General features: G+C 41.8%; 1 protein-coding gene across 2 annotated transcripts in view; it reads left to right on the top strand.

Annotated features, from left to right (window-relative positions):
• Positions 1-17,433, top strand: part of LOC126412252 (helicase POLQ-like) — a 117,109-nt gene that overhangs the window by 60,277 nt on the left and 39,399 nt on the right. The gene's annotated exons all lie outside the window — the stretch shown is intronic.

The raw sequence follows: 17,433 nt of genomic DNA, 5'->3' as shown, positions 1-17,433 counted from the left end.
AACCAGTTTCAGAAATGTGTGAATTGATTAACTGATGATTTTGCTTTGTGGGATTGTAACTCCTGTAACACAGCCCTTAATTGGACGCAGAGAATAGGCCATGGGCTGTATGTGCCAAAGAACCTACTTATTTTGCTGGCTGTAGTTCCATAAAAAGGAGGGGATTCGATAGGCAGATTGCTCTGTGAATGGTGAACACCTTTACCTTTTTTTGAAGATCACTACGTTAAAATCGTAGTTCATGTAGCCAATATGTTCCTTGCGGTATGTAGTATTGCTTTTCCTCCTGCTCCACATTTATGTCTGTTCCACAGTGTGGACAGGGAAGACTCTAATATAAGAACTCGTGTGATTTAGTGTCACAAATGTTATTGCATTAAATTATTTTTTATTCTGTGCTCTGTAAAATTTCACAGTAAAACCCTGTAGACTGTGGGCATGAGGTACAACTAAGACTTCTTACACATTAATTCTAGATCATCCACCTGCTTTTGATGCAGATCTGTGACTTCATTTCGCAACACAGTAATCAATTTCTCATGCTCTATTCAAAAGTTCCTCATATTACTGCATTGGCACTCTACCACAGCCCTTTTCTGTGACTACTCTGCATTGTGGCCTACAATGAATTACTACGAATTTGTAATGACCCATTGTTGGATGGTCAGCAACAGTCTTAGCAAAAGATCTGACACACAGGAGAGTCGTACAAATGTATCCTCGTTTGATCATCAAATGGACACCAGTATGGACGACATAGTAATAAGCACTCTTGGTGTAGAGAAACAACTGAAATAGTTGAAAACAAATAAGTCACCAGGTCTGGATGGAATTCCAGTTCAGTTTTATCAAGAGTACTGGATGGCAGTGGCCCCGTATCTAGCTGGCATTTGTCACGAATCTCTCGCCCATTGTAAAGTCCCAAGTGACTAGAAAAAAGAGCGGGTGACACCTGTATATAATAAGGGCAAAAATTACAGACCTAAATCCGTGACATCGATTTGCAGAAGAATTCTTTTCAGTTCATATATAATAAATTTTCTTGAGACAGAGAAGGTTATGTCTACAAATCAGCAAGGTTTTGGAAGTCATTGCTCATGCAAAACTCAGCGTGCACTTTTCTCATATGATGCACTGCAGACGATGGAAGAAGGGTGGATTCCATATTTCTAGATTTCCAGAAAGCATTCGACAGAGTATCCCAATGCAGACTTTTAACAAAGGTACAAGTGTATAGAACAGGTTCCCAGTTATGTGAGTGGCTTGAACACTTCTAAAGTAATAGAACCCAGTATGTTGTCCTTGACAGCGAGTGTTCATCAGGAACAAGGGAGTCGTCAGGAGTGCCCCAGGGTAGTGTGATAGGACCATTGTTATTTACTATATACACAATTGATCTGTCAGACAGGATGAGCAGCACTCTGCAGTTGTATGCCGATGATGCTTTGGTGTATGAGGAGGTGTCAAAGTTGAGTGACTGTATGACGATACAAGATGACATACACAAAATTACTAGTTGGTGTGATGAATGGCAACTAGCTGTGAATGTGCAAAAATATAATTTAATGCAGATGAGTAGGAAAAAGAAACCTGTAATGTTTGGATACAGTGTTAGTAGTGTCCTGCTAGACACAGTCACATTATTTAAATGTCTGGGTATAATTATGTAAAGCAATGTAAAACGAAAGGAGACTGTGAGGAAAGCGAATGGTCGAATTAAGTTTACTGGCAGAATTTTGGGAAAGTGTGGTTCATCTCTAAAGGATGCCACATATGGACATTAGAATGATCTATTCTTGAGTACTGCTTGACTGTTTGGTATCCACTGTTGTTGTTGTGGTCTTCAGTCTTGAGACTGGTTTGATGCAGCTCTCCATGCCAATCTATTCTGTGCAAGCTCCTTCATCTCCCAGTACCTACTGCAACCTACATCCTTCTGAATCTGCTTAGCGTATTCATCTCTTGGTCTCCCTCTATGATTTTTACCCTCCACGCTGCCCTCCAATGCTAAATTTGTGATCCCTTGATGCCTCAGGACATGTCCTACCAACTGATCCCTTCTTCTAGTCAAGTTGTGGCACAAACTTTTCTTCTCCCCAATCCTATTCAATACCTCCTCATTAGTTACGTGATCTACCCACCTAATCTTCAACATTCTTCTGTAGCACCACATTTCAAGAGCTTCTATTCTCTTCTTGTCCAAACTATTTATCGTCCATGTTTCACTTCCATACATGGCTACACTCCATACAAATACTTTCAAAAATAAACTTCCTGACACTTAAATCTATACTCGATGTTAACAAATTTCTCTTCTTCAGAAACATTTTCCTTGCCATTGCCAGTCTACATTTTATATCCTCTCTACTTCGACCATCATCAGTTATTTTGCTCCTCAAATAGCAAAACTCCTTTACTACTTTAAGTGTCTCATTTCCTAATCTAATTCCCTCAGCATCACCCGACTTAATTCGACTACATTCCATTATCCTCGTTTTGCTTTTGTTGATGTTCATCTTATATCCTCCTTTCAAGACACTGTCCATTCCATTCAACTGCTCTTCCAAGTCCTTTGCTGTCTCTGACAGAATTACAATGTCATCGGCGAACCTCAAAGTTTTTATTTCTTCTCCCTGGATTTTAATACCTACTCCGAATTTTTCTTTTGTTTCCTTTACTGCTTGCTCAATATACAGATTGAATAACAGCGGGGATAGGTTACAGCCCTGTCTTACTCCCTTCCCAACCACTGCTTCCCTTTCATGCCCCAAGACTCTTATAACTGCCGTCTGGTTTCTGTACAAATTGTAAATAGCCTTTCGCTCCCTGTATTTTACCCCTGCCACCTTTAGAATTTGAAAGAGAGTATTCCAGTCAACATTGTCAAAAGCTTTCTCTAAGTCTACAAATGCTAGAAACGTAGGTTTTCCTTTCCTTAATCTTTCTTCTAAGACAAGTCGTAGGGTCAATATTGCCTCACGTGTTCCAACATTTCTACGGAATCCAAACTGATCTTCCCCGAGGTCGGCTTCTACCAGTTTTTCCATTCGTCTCTAAATAATTAGTGTCAGTATTTTGCAGCTGTGACTTATTAGACTGATAATTCGGTAATTTTCACATCTGTCAACACCTGCTTTCTTTGGGATTGGAATTATTATATTCTTCTTGAAGTCTGAGGGTATTTCGCCTGTCTCGTACATCTTGCTCACCAGATGGTAGACTTTTTTCAGGACTGGCTCTCCCAAGGCCGTCAGTAGTTCTAATGGAATGTTGTCTACTCCCGGGGCCTTGTTTCGACTCAGGTCTTTCAGTGCTCTGTCAAAGTCTTCACGCAGTATCGTATCTCCCATTTCATCTTCATCTACATCCTCTTCCATTTCCATAATATTGTCCTCAAGTACATCGCCCTTGTATAGACCATCTATGTACTCCTTCCACCTTTCTGCTTTCCCCTCTTTGCTTAGAACTGGGTTTCCATCTGAGCTCTTGATATTCATACAAGTGGCTCTCTTTTCTCCAAAGGTCTCTTTAATTTTCCTGTAGGCTGTATCTATCTTACCCCTAGTGAGATAAGCCTCCACATCTTTACATTTGTCCTCTAGCCATGCCTGCTTAGCCATTTTGCACTTACTGTCGATCTCATTTTTGAGACGTTTGTATTCCTTTTTGCCTGCTTCATTTACTGCATTTTTATATTTTCTCCTTTCATCAATTAAATTCAATATGTCTTCTGTTACCCAAGGATTTCTGCTAGCCCTCGTCTTTTTACCTACTTGGTCCTGTGCTGCCTTCACTACTTCATCCCTCAGAGCTACCCAATCGTCTTCTACTGTCAATTGTTCCCTTATGCTCTCCCTGAAACTCTGTACAACCTCTGGTTCTTTCAGTTTATCCAGGTCCCATCTCCTTAAATTCCCACCTTTTTGCAAGTTCTTCAGTTTTAATCTACAGTTTATAACCAATAGATTGTGGTCAGAGTCCACATCTGCCCCTGGAAATGTCCTACAATTTAAAACCTGGTTCCTAAATCTCTGTCTTACCATTATATAATCTATCTGATACCTTTTAGTATCTCCAGGATTCTTCCATGTATACAACCTTCTTTTATGATTCTTGAACCACATGTTAGCTATGATTAAGTTATGCTCTGTGCAAAATTCTAACAGACGGCTTCCTCTTTCATTTCTTAGCCCCAATCCATATTTACCTACTGTGTTTATTTCTTTCCCTTTTCCTACTGTCGAATTCCAGTCACCCATGACTATTAAATTTTCATCTCCCTTCACTACCTGAATAATTTCTTTTATCTCATCATACATTTCTTCAATTTCTTCGTCATCTGCAGAGCTAGTTGGCATATAAACTTGTACTACTGTAGTAGGCGTGGACTTCGTGTCTGTCTTGGCCACAATAATACGTTCACTATGCTGTTTGTAGTAGCTTACCCGCACTCCTATTTTTTTATTCATTATTAAACCTATTCCTGCATTATTCCTATTTGATTTTGTATTTATAATCCTGTATTCACGTGACCAGAAGTCTTGTTCCTCCTGCCACCGAACTTCACTAATTCCCACTATATCTAATTTTAACCTATCCATTTCCCTTTTTAAATTTTCTAACCTACCTGCCCGATTAAGGGATCTGACATTCCATGCTCTGATCTGTAGAATGCCAGTTTTCTTTCTCCTGATAACGACGTTCTCTTGAGTAGTCCCCGCCCGGAGATCCATATGGGGGATTATTTTACCTCCGGAATATTTTACCCAAGAGGACACCATCATCATTTAACCATATAGTAAAGCTGCATGCCCTCGGGAAAAATTACGGCTGTAGTTTCCCCTTGCTTTCAGCCGTTCGCAGTACCACAACAGCAAGGCCGTTTTGGTTAATGTTACAAGGCCAGATCAGTCAGTCATCCTGGTATCCATACCAGGTCACATTAAAGGAAGACATCAAAGCAGTTCGGAGGTGGACTGCTAGATTTGTTTCCGGTATGTTCAGACAACACGCAAGTGGTATGGAGATGCTTCAGGAACTCAAATGGTTATCCCTGGAGGGAAGACGGCATTTTCAAGCAACACTATTGAAAAAATTTAGAGAACCGTCATTTGAAGCTGACTGCAGAAAGATCCTACTGCCACTAACATACATTTAACATAAGAACCACAAATACAAGATTTGAGAAATTAGACCTCATACAGAGGCACATAGACTGTTGTTTTTCCTTGCTCTATTTTCAAGTAGAACAGGCTAGGAAATGACTAGTAGTGCTACAGGGTATCTTCTGCCATACACCGTATGGTGACTAGCAGAGTTTGTATGTAGATGCTTCCCTTATTCTTTCAGCATCTGAATTTATTTGACTAACTTTGATGTAATCACAGGCAGCCTCCAAGTAACAGGATAAGTAAAAAATTACAGAAATAAATAATATTTCATAGAACACAGACTATCCTAGCTTTCTGAAGTATTAGTTCCTTTCATGAGGAGGAGAGAATGATAGGTTGGGGAAGGTTAAAAAAGGAGGACAAGTTGCAGACCCCAATATGAGAGCAACCCACCTGTTGGAGAAAACATGTGAAATGTTTTTTTGTTTGATTAATATAAGCATGTGAATGTACCAAAATACGAATTGAAAAATATAAATGAGAACAATATATCATAAATGCCATGTTCATCACTGTGAATAATGAAAAATAATTAGAACTTGCTACTACTGTGTCAAGAATAATGATTCACAGTGGTGTATGTAAACAAACTGTAGTCCAGTAAATAATTTGAGAAACTTAAACTCATATACTTATTTCTTCAATGTAAATATTATAGCATAAGAAAATACATGAAATTAAGACCACTGTCTACCATGTAATCCAATTGGTCACTGTATTGCAAACAACAGCATGGCTACAATGAACCAAAGTTTTCTCTTCTTCCACATACGAGTGAACAACAGGTGAGAATGAAGACACAATAATAAAAACAATCCAGGTACTGATACAAGTAGCTGCTGACAATAAGTTGAACACGATATGAAAGAGGGTTCTGGTATATGGCGTGGCAGATGGCATGTTGTATGCACAAGTCCTGTGGCCTACCACAGGCAGCCTCTGGTGACTGGCCTGTGCAGATGCCATTGGTGGAATATTAGGAGTGTAGTGCACTGGCCTTCTATTGTCACAGCACATATCTTAGTATTATGTACAGGATTATAGCAGTAACAACTATGCCCACTGTAGTTTCATACTGTAAACATATTTAAAAAATATAAAACATCATGTAGATAAATATGAAGGAGAAAGTGAAGAAATTGGAAATTGTCAGTATAATTTCATAAACCTAATTGTAAAAACCTGGGAAAGGGGGCCAATTTCTCTCACCACTCTAAAACACTTGCAGGTACTAGCCTGCTTGGCGCTTTCTCATCATCACACACGAACTATGTTGGAATTATGTAGGTTCCTCTTGTGGTATGTTATGGGAAGATGGTGGCGTCTTCTCGCAGCAGTTCTAAGAAAGGAGTATGGTGAATCTAGATCGGAGTGATGGTTTCACTGTGTCATTGTAAGGTATTATACTTTCATCAAGCAAGCCTGGGTTGACTAGTTGTGCAAGTGTATTGCCCACATTGCAACGAGAAGGGCAGCGGGTAACAGAATCAGCTGCTGTACCAGGTCTAATGTAACTATGACCTTGGAAGTTCGCATGAATCCCCTCATGTTAACAAAAGTTTGGTATAAACAAAAGGAGGTTAACAGGTGGGGTCTCAAAGCTAAAATGTTGATGCTGTTCAAGAAAACTGCAGTGATTTGTTCTTTTGATATCATACAAGCAGTGCACACACACATAGCAATCTATTGAAATGATCATTTGTAGACAATGTCTTGGTTCTCTTCCAAACTATATGCCAAAAAAGTTAATGCAGTACATGAATATGCACCACATGGAAAATACACTGGCACAGAAATACAGGGTGATTCAAAACGAATACCACAACTTTAGGAATTTAAAACTCTGCAACGACAAAAGGCAGAGCTAAGCACTATCTGTCGGCGAATTAAGGGAGCTATAAAGTTTCATTTAGTTGTACATTTGTTCGCTTGAGGCGCTGTTGACTAGGCGTCGGCGTCAGTTGATGCTAAGATGGCGACCGCTCAACAGAAAGCTTTTTGTGTTATTGAGTACGGCAGAAGTGAATCGACGACAGTTGTTCAGCGTGCATTTCGAACGAAGTATGGTGTTAAACCTCCTGATAGGTGGTGTATTAAACGTTGGTATAAACAGTTTACAGAGAATGGGTGTTTGTGCAAAGGGAAAAGTTCTGGACGGCCGAGAACGAGTGATGAAAATGTAGCACGCATCCAGCAAGCATTTGTTCGCAGCCCAGGAAAATCGACTCGCAGAGCTAGCAGAAAGCTGCAAATTCCACAATGAACTGTATGGAGAGTCCTACGAAAATGGTTAGTTATGAAACCTGAACGTCAACTACCCGAGGCGATGGATCGGCCGCCAGGCAGCCCGTGACAGAGCACTTCATCACTGGCCTCCAAGAAGCCCTGATCTTACCCCCTGCAATTTTTTCTTATGGGGGTATGTTAAGGATATGGTGTTTCGGCCACCTCTCCCAGCCACCATTGATGATTTGAAACGAGAAATAACAGCAGCTATCCAAACTGTTACGCCTGATATGCTACAGAGAGTGTGGAACGAGTTGGAGTATCGGGTTGATATTGCTCGAGTGTCTGGAGGGGGCCATATTGAACATCTCTGAACTTGTTTTTGAGTGAAAAAAAAACCTTTTTAAATACTCTTTGTAATGATGTATAACAGAAGGTTATATTATGTTTCTTTCATTAAATACACATTTTTAAAGTTGTGGTATTCTTTTTGAATCACCCTGTATTATTCCTTAACTCTATCCAGATTCAATGTGCTTGGGTTATTAATGTCAGTGAGAGCAGTCTCGGCCAGTCTATGTTATGTAAATTAACACTGTAATGTGATGCTTTTGTTTTGTTTTTATCAACTTGTTAACAAGGTGCAATAATTCATCAAACATTTGCAATTATCTTTCCGTGCAATATTTCACAGCAGATGTTCCTTCGTCTCAGGGCTCAAGGCCTTTTGGTTTCAGTTGTAATGCGAGAGACTTTTCATCATTCCTCCATTTGATTCATAATTATTGAGTGACAATAGTTCGTCTTTGATGCTCCAATGTTTTCTGTTACACCAATATTTGTGATAGAATGTGTTCTCAAGCTCATCGAACAGGGCATATTGATTGATAATGTAATTTCCCCACATCACACTTGTCTGCCATTTACACATATCAACTTTTTAGGCTTCACACACAATACATAAAAAGACAATTCTGAACTGCTTCATGGAATCAAGTGGGTGAAAATGTTTACATGGGTGGAATTCTTTAAACTGACTTTTACGCATAAGATCCTCCCTGACAATGTTCGTACAGCAGTTACTACTATGGTTGTCTTTCATTACAGCACTAACTTGATTTAATACTAAACCTGTATCAGCAGGTGAGCTGCATGTTTTTATCTCTTTGAAAACATTATGTAGCATTATCAAATTCCTTGATGTTTTTCTCTAAATTATAATGCTGTTGCTGCACACTGGTCACATTCATCTCAATCTGCTGATAAAAATCATCGTACTTAAATCTTGCATTTTAACTCCTTTTACAATGGAGCAGGTCTGGCCAAGATTTACACTCCTGGAGCATGCTCGCACTTTACGAGTGCAGCTGAGTCTGCTCAGCCAAGCAGGTGTGTGCATGAGATGGCTGAATGCTGAAGGCTGTATATGCAGGAAACTCAGGGAGACGTGTTTGCAAAACTGTGTCACTACTTCTGAAAGGCGATTGTTGCACCATACATTTATTTATAAGGAGATTTTATCACTAATGTTTATGTTCTAGTTTTTATTTTTCCACCAAAGCAATAACGTTACTACTTAGTGCAATAAGTATATTAGAAAGTGCTAATACCTGTTAAACCTGAAAGTTAGCAGGATTTTCTCAATTAAAAAAGTTTGCACACATATGTTGCACCAAATATTGAAATAACTTTAGCAACTTGCCTGTGCGGTTGAGGATATTGCTGTTGTGGTAACTTTATAGATTCCTGGACTGGATGAATTGCACGTTAAATCAGATGATACACTGTATGCCTGTCACTTAAAGTTGAGATAATGAAAAGGTACCTCATCAGCCAAAAGCAAGAACAGTTTGATACGTGCAAAGTCTTGGAATATCTTTGAGAGCTAATGATGAAAGATTTCAATTACTGAAACACAGTGAGTCACATCTGGCCCACAGATGACTGTTTTGAGTTTCGAGAAATGCAAAGGTGATTTTTCCGGGGAATTGAGTTTTGTTTGATAACATCAGTCTTCTCTGCCAGGTGTGTTACCAATGATTCTCCCCTTGCATTAAAAGACATAATGAAATTAAATAATAGATTTGTAGACCATAAGATTTTGTCACTGCTCTACTGTATTCACCCTTACCTCAGTTTTTTTCCCTAATGGTCACCTTAAGATCAGCCGCCATTCACTTTTGTTCATCAGAAGAAAAGTGCTTGAAACTGTCTTTGTGGTTGGTGTTGTAATGATGTTCCAGTGAATGTTTTTCCAGTTCATAATAGCATGATTGTGTATTAAGCACTTTGAACAGCTTTCAAATTATACGAAATGTAAAGCAATTCCCGTTCAGTATTAAATGATGTGGCCTATCCACACTTTTTTTCCATCTCTTTATGGACAAGTGTGTAGACACCATGGTATTCCTAATACAGAATGTAAATCTAATTTAACACAATTGGTATTGTTGGCAAAGCACTTCCCTCTATCGCGTTCAGCTACAGCATTCCTCTTCCTGTTCCTCCCCACCCCTTAGCCTCACTTGCTGCTGCACTTGGAGTGCTAGGCAGGAACGTGGCCAGAGCATTTGCAGAGTATTGTTTAGCCAGGCCTGCTCTAGAGTATGAGCCTCTTCTCTCTCTCTCTCTCTCTCTCTCTCTCTCTCTCTCTCTCTCTCACTCTCTCTCTCTCTCTGTCTATCTTCCTCCCCCCCCCTCCCCCTCCCTGTTGCTCATTCCTTTGTTTCCTTCTCTCATTACCTGACTTCCTTGCGTAGTTTTTGCCAGGTGATTCCACATCAAATCACGCAGGTCATGTTACCCATCATCTCAGATTTTCATGAAACTTCACACATTTGCTTATGCTTATAACCTAAGAACTTGTACAAAATCTTTTTGCTCTCATACTAAAACTTCCGAATTTTAAATTTATTGATATTCTGATAACTGGGCTCTGCAATAATATCAGTGGAAAATGGTACTTATCTACATAAAGGCTCATAACTCAGGTGTTTATGAAGCTTTTGGTTGAATTTTTTTCCTGAGTTAAGAGAAGCACATACTTCGCAGACATTTAATTGTTTAAGTGGTAAAGTTAGAAAGAACAATTAAAAAAATTAATAAGTGTCACTTTCCAATTTCCAGAAAAAGTACAAACACATTGAACAAGGCTTGTGTTATAACGTCAAGTTGAACACGTATATTTCAAAACGACACAACACATGTAAGTCACTGAGCAAGTTGACAAAGCAAGACATGTGAACACGGTAACATTCAACTGAGCCCTGAGTCCAAGTCTAGCGGCCGCTGGCTGGCTGGCCGCTTAGGTGGCGCGGCTGCTGCATGACTGGCAGACAGCGCCGCATGTAGAGGACATGCGTAATTGTGCGGCGGCACATTTAATGATCAGTGAGTCACAACACTTTTCCCCCCTTTGAAATTTTTGCACTGGTCTTGATGGAGGTGGCCTGTAAATTGCTAACGTCCATAGGCGTTGTTTGACTGGCCGTAAAGTCTCGAGGAGGTGGTTTCCCGTACGGAATGAAGTGTCCCCGATGATAACGGGTCAAGATGACAGGAGACGTAGCGGTCGAATCTGCTGGGGCCCCGTGCACCAATCTGCCCGTTGCGGCAAGTCCGGTTGATATGACAGGAGACATGGGCGATGTGTCGGCGTCCATAGGAGGAGGAGGCGAGTAGAGTTGCTCCGACAGATGGTGGTCATCCGGTTCCTGCATGGGCACGTCTCCTGGTGGTGTCCGTTCTTGTACTGGCACCGAGATGACGGTGAGAGGCCTGTGTTGTGAGTAATGAGAGATGCCAAGATCCCGAGCGTCAGGTAGAGCTGAAGGTGGTGTAGCGGCATTCGGAACAAGCGTTGCTGGCACATGCGGCCAAAGCTGGTCCGAATGACGCACTGCAATGCTCATGTCCGTCTGGATTTCATACAGGCATTGGCCACGGTGTCGTAAGTTGCAGCCCGGACTCCATTTTGGACGCCTGCCATATCCCCGTGCCCATACAAGGTCGTCAGCGGTGAACCGGCCAAGCAAAGGCACCCACGGCCGTGAGGTGGAAGGCCGCAGAAGACGAAGTAGCGTGCGGTGCTGTCGGCCATGTAAGAGCTCAGCCAGGCTGTGGTCGCCCGTGGGGGTGAAACGGTAAGAAGCCAGAAATTCGAGAAGCGCATCATCAGCAGCAGAAGAAGTCAGGAGTTTCTTCATCTGAGTCTTAAATGTGCGGACCAGTCGTTCAGCCTCACCGTTTGATTGTGGATGGAACGGAGGGGCCGTGACATGCATAACGTCGTGATGAGCACAAAAATCCGCAAATTCGGAAGAGGCAAATTGCGGACTGTTATCAGTAACAAGAGTAGAGGGAAGGCCTTCCAAGAAAAAATGCGGGCGAGAGCACTTGTGGTTGCCGCGGTGGTAGTCGACGTGCAACGGACAATGAAAGGAAAGTTAGAGTAGGCGTTAATAACGAGAAGCCAATAAGTACCTAAAAAAGGTCCCACGAAGTCAGCATGAATACGCTCTCAGGGCTTCTCAGGCGAAGGCCACAGTGACAAAGATGACTTAGGGGCGGCGGCCTGTGACGCACAAGGGCCGTAGGCAGCAACCATGTGTGCGATTTCAGAGTCGATGCCAGGCCAGTGCACATGATGGTGCGCCAGAGATTTTGTGCGAGAGACACCCCAGTGCCCTTGGTGAAGGAGGCGCAAGACCAAAGCACGCAAAGACGCAGGTACCACAACACACGGCGAAGCATTGTCGGTGGAAAGGAGGATAACACCATCCCTAGCCGTGAGGTGGTAGCGCAAAGCGTAGTAGTTCCGCAATGGATCAGAAGTCTTAGCGGACGGACGATCTGGCCAACCCTTCTGAATACAGCGTAAAACCCAGGAGAGGGTAGGACCAGAACCCATAGCAACCGATGGGGAATCCATCCACAACCCGCTGCTCGGCAACATCCAGGTGGAAGCACAAAAGTTCGTCCCTATCGAATGCCAGATCAGGACCCATGGGAAGGCGAGACAGTGCATCAGCATTCGCATGTTGAGCCGTCGGCCAGAAATTAATCTCGTAATTGAAATGAGACAAGTAAAGAGCCCAACGCTGGAGACGGTGTGCAGCCTTGTTGGGAAGTGACGTTGATGGATGAAACAAGGAAACAAGTGGTTTGTGATCCATAACAAGATGAAATTTGGATCCATAGAGAAAAACACCAAACTTATGAAGAGCATAAATAATGGCCAAATCTTCTTTTTCAATTTGAGAATACTTTTGTTGGGCATCCCTGAGCATTTTGGGGGCATAAGCAACGGGTTGTTCAGAACCGTCTGAAAAACGGTGCGCAAGGACTGCACCGACCCCGTATTGAGAGGTGTCCATGGCAAGAACAAGATGTTGGCCAGGTCGGTAAGTAGCCAGGCACGGGGCCTGTTTCAGAATAGTCTTCAATTTCTAGAAAGCCGCATCTTATGACGCGGACCAGTGAAAAGGCACGTTTTTATGCAACAGGCGATGCAACGGCTGAGCCACCACAGCAGCCGACGGTAAAAACTTGTGATAGTATGCTATTTTCCCCAAGAAGGCCTGCAGTTCCTTAACAGGTGTAGGGCGAGGAAGGGCATCGATCGCAGCGACAGTTTGCTGAAGCGGACGAATACCATCTCGAGAGAGTTGAAACCCCAAGTACATGATAGATGCCTGAAAAAATTGTGGTTTCTAAAGATTACACTTAAGACCCGCAGTCTGTAAGACATGAAAGAGTGTGCGGAGATTCTGTAGATGTTCTTCAGTGGTGGAGCCAGTGACAACAATGTCGTCCATGTAATTGATACACCCAGGAACAGGGAGCAATAATTGCTCCAAGAATCGCTGAAAGAGAGCAGGGGCGCTGGCAACCCCAAATGGCAATCGGTATTGATAGAGGCCGAGAGGCGTGTTAAGGACCAGAAACTGCCGGGAAGCAGCGTCGAGAGGAAGTTGATGATAAGCTTCTGACAGGTCAATTTTAGAAAAATACTGGCCACCCGCAAGTTTAGTGAACAATTCTTCAGGTCGGGGCATAGGATAAGTGTCAATGAGGCATTGTGCATTTACAGTGGCTTTAAAATCGCCACAGAGGCGAATTTCACCATTGGGCTTAGCAACAACAACAACAGGAGAGGACCACTCACTGGAAGTGACAGGAAGCAAGACCCCTGAAGTAGTGAGACAATCCAGCTCCCGTTTTACCCGATCACGAAGGGCCACAGGAATGGGCCGAGCCCGAAAAAACTTAGGCCGAGCAGTGGGTTTGAGCGTGATATGAGCTTCAAAATTGTTTGCACGGCCTAACCCAGGAGAAAAAAGGGACAAAAATGTCGTCGACAAGGAATCCAATTGAGCATAAGGAATAGCATCAGAGACGATATTGACAGAGTCATTTGTGGAGAACCCAAAAACGGAAAGGCATCGAAACCAAAAAGATTTTCTGCGTTACTCTGGTCAACCACAAATATGGGAACAGTGCGAACGATGGATTTGTAAGCTACCTCAGCATTAAATTGTCCCAAGAGAAAAATCTTCTGTTTATTGTATGTCCAGAATTGCTGAGTGACAGGTGATATGAGTGGAGAACCCAACTGAAGATACGTCTGAGAATTAATGATAGTGGCAGCAGACCCGGTATCCACCTGCATGCGAACATTCCGACCAAGGATTTGGACTGTGAGGAATAAGTTCCCTGAAAGGGAAGAAGTGCAATTGACAGACAACACAGAAGCAGAATCAGCGTCATGGTCATGAACATCATGTATGCGGTCGGATTTGCAAAAGGAAGACACATGACCCTTCTTTTTGCAATTGTGACACACGGCACAATGTTGGGGACAATCCTCGCGTGAATGTTTCATAAAACACCGCGGACATGATGGAAGTTGCTGGGGGTTTTGCTGCAGTTTCTGAGAGGGTTGTTTACGGTTAGGCCGAGGCTGCATGTGGGAGCGTACTGCGGCCACGTCGGCCGGCGGGGACACGCCGCACGCGTCGTCAACAGCGCACAGAGGTTGTATGTTCCCGACGTCAACCCACGCCTCTATTCGCGCTCCAGCGGCGCGAGAAATTTCAATAGACTGCGCGATGGATATGACTTCGTCTAGAGTCGGATTTGTCAATTGAAGGGCACGTTGCCTCACTTCTTTGTCGGGCGCCGACCGGATAATAGCATCCCGTACCATGGAGTCCGCGTAGCATTCTTTGTGAACGTCAGTAACAAATTGACACTTTCAACTGAGGCCGTGAAGCTCAGCAGCCCAAGCGCGATAGGATTGACTCGGTTGTTTTTGATAATGATAAAAGGCAACACGAGAGGCTACCACATGCATTTGCTTATGAAAATATACTGACAGAACTGAGCACATTTCAGCAAAGGACAAAGACACAGGATCTTTAAAAGGAGCCAATTGCGACAACAGTCGATACATTTGAGGTGAAATCCATGAAAGGAACAGAGACTTACATGTTTGTTCGTCCGTGACATGAAATGCCAAGAAGTACTGTCGAAGACGTTTTTCGTAATCAGACCAGTCTTCCGCCGTCTCGTCGTAAGGAGGAAAAGGAGGTATAGACAACGACGAGAAACGGCCTGCATTGGATGCCGTGACGAAATCGCGAATCGCCGATGTGAGAAGCGTGTGCTGTTCAATGGAACCTTGCAATAGTTGCTCTAAAGTAGCCATGGAAACCTCTGGGTCAACGATGAAAAGGAAAAAATCCCATCCTCGTCGCCAATTGTTATAACGTCAAGTTGAACACATATATTTCAAAACGACACAACACATGTAAGTCACTGAGCAAGTTGACAAAGCAAGACATGTGAACACGGTAACATTCAACTGAGCCCTGAGTCCAAGTCTAGCAGCCGCTGGCTGGCTGGCCGCTTAGGTGGTGCGGCTGCTGCGTGGCTGGCAGACAGTGGCGCATGTAGAGGACGCGCATAATTGCGCGGCGGCTGTTTGATGATCGGCGAGTCACAACAGCTTCTATCACATTTCTCCAACTTATAGGGAACTTACAATTGATCTTAAATAATTCTCAAGACAGTACATATCGTAATAAAATAAAATCATTAAGGGTTTTGTATGAATGGACACACAAATAAATCTGAAACCACAATGCTTTGTGTTATGATAAAAAAAAAAAAAAAGATAATTCTATGTAAGATCATCCATACCTGACACCCACTGTTTCAGACTTTCACGGAACTTTTTCTACTTGTTACTTTCTGCATGGCAATAATCAATGCAAAATTTCTCCACATTTCCATTGAAGGGAAAATATGGAATTTTTTTGCAAATACTGCAGTTTTTCATTTGGATTGCATTATGTGAGACAAAAATAATAAATAATAATAATAATAACGGAAAGTGTCTTATTTTCTCTGGAACTGCATGACCGCTACGGTCGCAGGTTCGAATCCTGCCTTGGGCATGGATGTGTGTGATGTCCTTAGGTTAGTTAGGTTCAAGTTGTTCTAAGTTCTAGGGGACTGATGACCACAGATGTTAAGTCCCATAGTGCTCAGAGCCATTTGAACCATTTGTCTTATTTTCACTGCATCACTGTAAGATTTCCCCAGATGTCACAGAAGGGATGTATCTTTATTGGAAAAAAAATTAATGACTATTCTTTACTTATGGGAATACAGAAAATCAAGTTAAGCTGTTGTGGTTCAAACAATGATTTTAAAATATGTAAATCACTTTCTGACAGCTGATACAATTTTTTTATTGAAACTCTGATATTATTTTTGAAAATGAAAAAAGAAGCAGCACTCTGAGTTTTGATAGATATTGGATGTTCATTTAACACATATCACATGATTGTTCTGAAGTGTGTGGCTCCAGTTGCAGATGTGCAGAGTGTGTGTGTGTGTGTGTGTGTGTGTGTGTGTGTGTGTGTGTGTGTGTTTTGTCTATTTTTGACAAAGGCCATACTGGCCGAAACCTAATTTGTGACAGAATTTTTGTTGCGCCTATCTGCGACAGCATCTCCCCTATATGGTGAGTAGCAACTTTCCTTTTCATAATATTGTTACATTCCATCCTGGATTTTCCATTGTTCAGAAGATCATTCAAATCAGATTATGTAAACTGACAACCTATAGTAAGGCTGCCTCGGGAAAGTACAGAGCCAAAACTTATAAATTTAATTGAAACATTTTCATTACACTATTTAGCGTGTCAAATTAGCATCTTTAAACAACGATGTTAATTTTAAATGTACATATTCTGCAGTGATGATCCCTGAAACTGTCAATGAAACTTCTTGAGGGCATCTCTGTTTTTAATACACTGTGAAAAATTATATTCTGTTAACTTCATATATTTTTCATTAAAGTAATACAGTCTGCCTAATGATGTTGATTTAGGTACACCAACAGCACATAAAATGTTTCCCAAAAGCACAAAACAAGAATTTTCCTTCTCAGGCCAAAATAATGACACTGCTAGTCAGGTGGGTGGAGAAAAAGTAGTTAAATGTCTCATCCTTCAACACAGACATATCTGACAAAGACACAGTACCACCTGTCGCCATATACAGCTGCTACAAAAGAATTTTGTTGAGGACGAGCGGATGTCCATTGTGGGGCATTTTCATTGAATGAAAATATCAAGGAAGGCTTTTCTGAAGATGTTACTCTTTTAATCTCTAAAGAATCACAAGAAAATGGTTTGTAATGGTGAAAATTTTTGGTACCAGGTATAGTGCGTGCTGTCGAAAATCTCTTCTCAAGCTTCTTGCCTAGAATATCTACATTGACTTTCTCTAAGAAATGAAAAAAATATTTGTCAGTATTAGCTTTGCAGAAATCATAAACACCAGATGCAGTTGTTATTTGTGCACAATCCGCTAGTTGAAGATTAGCTCTTCTCAGTATTTGTTGTATAGTTCCTCCCAAACCATTGCTCACAGATTTACCGTGGTTACAAGGAATGCTCAGCATCAGTAGAAAAATTGTTTTTGTGCTCACACAAATCTTTAAAGCTATTTCTGTTCCTATATTG

The sequence above is a fragment of the Schistocerca serialis genome, chromosome 7 (genome assembly GCF_023864345.2).
Source record: "Schistocerca serialis cubense isolate TAMUIC-IGC-003099 chromosome 7, iqSchSeri2.2, whole genome shotgun sequence".
Classification (NCBI taxonomy): Eukaryota; Metazoa; Arthropoda; class Insecta; order Orthoptera; family Acrididae; genus Schistocerca; species Schistocerca serialis.
This window is presented reverse-complemented; position numbering and strand designations above follow the sequence as displayed.